We start from the raw sequence: 2965 nt of genomic DNA on the forward strand, positions 1-2965 counted from the left end.
CCCTGCCCATACATTCAGGGCTGAAACATCACAGATGACACTGGTTTTCAAAGTAATTTGAAGATCATATAATTACATGCAAATGCTTCATGCCGCATATGGTGTTTTTAGTAATGAAGAACCTAAAAGTGCTTAAGGTCTGCAGGTAGCCACCTCTCAACCTGTTAATAATAGGGCTGACATTTAATGTGAAATTTAAAAGAACATAAGCTGAAGGGCTGCTGCACACTGAATAAGGCATAAAATGTTTGTGTGTTTTCCCCTGGTTCTAAAATTTGACATTAAAAACTTAATGAAAGGCGCTGTCTAAGTGATCTGGGTGTACAAACCAGTTTTGTACTTTTGGCTGCAGCCCAACTTATTTGCATTTGCTTAGTCGTGTTTTGTTCTATTCAGCTATTTTAAATTCCTGAGTGCCTCAGAATTCAAACAGACCTTCCCAGTGTACACTAAGGGTTGACCAAATGCTAGTTTATTTGTCTGTTTCTACTTGCCTAACAATAAAGTCAACAGCTCTCTATCAGAAATCACTCCACAAGGTTTACAAAACTAGACCTGACACCACAGCCTTTTTTAAAATGATGTTTACTGTGATTGTGGTGAACTTTTGCATTGTGTGCATATGCACTGGACAAACGAAGATGGACTGGAGTCTTTTAGTCTCAATTATCTGCTCAAAATATCTGATCGCATTTCACAAGTTATGACATGAACAGTCAGTCAGCCATAAGTCCTTTTTCTTCAGTAATTCTTAGCATTTTTTTTTTACCTTATTGTGTTCCATGTTACCTGGCTATGTTTGACATTTTGGGAAATATATGCTGATTGCCTTTTTGGAGGAAAGTTTGATGAGATGACTGATATCAGTTGCATGTTTGGGCAGTAAATATACTAAAGCTATCACAAGCTGTTTGCTTAGTTTAGAAACAGGGGGAAACTGTTAGCCTGGCTCTGTCCAGAGGTAACTAAATCCACATGCCAGAATCTCTAAAGCTTTACACATCATGTATCACGTATTCAGTCTGCACAAGAAATATTCTGACCCAGTAAAATGACAAGTTGTTGTTTTTACACTTTGGTTTTGAGCAGGTCAAACAAACAAAACATAATATGTTAATTAGTGAGCTTCAGAGGTGCTAGTAGGTGGATTTTATTATCTTTAGATAGTTGTTTTCCTCCATTTTTAGTCTTTGTGCTAAGCTAAGCTCACAGGCTGCGAAGCTTGCATAGAGAGTAAACATGTTACTTGAAAGTACTCAGATGGTACACAGTAGAACGAGCGATTGGTGTATTCATTTTGAATGTGTGTTAAGATGTCTTGTTTTGTCTTTGTGTTATTTTTCATTTTCGATGTAGAGCAGTGTCTTACAATCCCTCAGGTTGGGCCAAATGTTTGGCATGCCATGAAATATTTTGTTTTCCAGATTCAGACTTAATGTGGTTATAGCATAGCAGCTCGGTGATGTCACACTGTTAGTGAGTAGTGTTGCTGAAGCCTCTTCCTGTTGCCTCAGGATGGTTTTCCTGTGAGCCAGACAGAAATGCCTGTGTTGGCACATCAAACAATGTAATGACAGTACCTCGTGCTATAATGGCTGCTATTGTGCAGTAGGCTCCCTCTGTAGGACTTCGTTTAGCATATTTGAGTCATCATGTCTGATGTAATACTTTGGCATTTGTTAGTGATAGACTCTGCAGCCAAGATAAAAGCTGTGTAACCTGCATTGTACCAGTAGCAGATTTTATATTACTAGGCAATTTGTATGTTAGATTTTGTGGAGTAAAAAAAATGTAGATCAAACACAGAGCTCTTTATCACTTACATTATGACAAAAGTAGCAATACCACAGTGTAAAAATATTCTGATACAAGTTAAAGTCCTGCATTCAAAATGTTCCTTAAGTAAAAGTATAAAATTATTAGCACCAAAATATACATATAACAGTAAAAGCAAAACTGCTCTTTATGTAGAATGACACATGTCACTTTAATGTTTATTATAGTGAAGTAAACAGTCTGAGAGCTTCTTCCACCACTGGTTAATACAATGTGAATGTATTGCCATGCACAGAAAGGCTCAAACTGCCAGCTACATTAAACAATATTAATATAAATGGGAATGAATTTAACTTTAATTTTTAACTGTTTGCTAATTATTCAATTACACTTAGAAAACAAAAACTTATGTGGCTTTCTGACTTGTTTATTTATTGATGTTACATTTGAGTTTGATATATAAACAAATTCTTCAATTGGTTTGAAAGACTAATGCAATAGTTATGAGTTAATTAAACTTGAATGATGTACTCTTATTTTTAAAGGAAATATTTTGGGTATTTGGTCTAGTTTTAACCATTTTTGCCAGAATGTTGTGGTGTTGTTTGTGTAATATCCTGTATTGTTAATGCCCGGTTTATTATTAGAGTTTGGATAATGCTTGTTAATTATTTTATTTTAATTTTTTATTTTCTCCACATTGTCTCATGAGGGATGCCGGCAGTCCAAAGACTTGGCCCCTGATCTGTGTTGCTATGGAGTCCCAGGCAGCCTTCATGTAGGCTTGGTTGTAAACATTTCACGGTTGTTGTACATGGCTGTTGTACATGGTTTGCTGCAGGTGCCAGCTTCTTCTCTGTTTTTTCCCCCTTTTCTGCTTTGATTAATCTCCAAATGGCAAGGTGAGCCTAATCTTATCTTGTTTATCACTGTTTGTTGAGTAGTATACCACTAAGTTTAAAAAGACGCTTACTATATGCCTTTAGTTTGAATTTTTCAGCAAAACCAGGTTATTCCGTTGCTTAATTTCTGTTTGCTAGGATTCCGAAGTTAATACCAGTCATCTGTTGGACAAGTTGAAGTACAGAGAAGGGTCTGGGAGCACAGTAAACAAGACAGGGCAAGGGAGAGAGGTAGGTGGAGTGGTGGAGGGGGACAGAAGGGGTGTTAAACCAGTCACTCAGCCAAA

At 36.8% G+C, this 2965-nt stretch overlaps 1 protein-coding gene across 3 annotated transcripts in view; it reads left to right on the forward strand.

Moving 5' to 3' along the window:
• The window catches only part of nfat5b (nuclear factor of activated T cells 5b), a 26523-nt gene that overhangs the window by 7180 nt on the left and 16378 nt on the right, over positions 1–2965 (forward strand). The gene's annotated exons all lie outside the window — the stretch shown is intronic.

The sequence above is a fragment of the Monopterus albus genome, unplaced genomic scaffold, assembly GCF_001952655.1.
Source record: "Monopterus albus unplaced genomic scaffold, M_albus_1.0 scaffold4.1, whole genome shotgun sequence".
Lineage (NCBI taxonomy): Eukaryota > Metazoa > Chordata > Actinopteri > Synbranchiformes > Synbranchidae > Monopterus > Monopterus albus.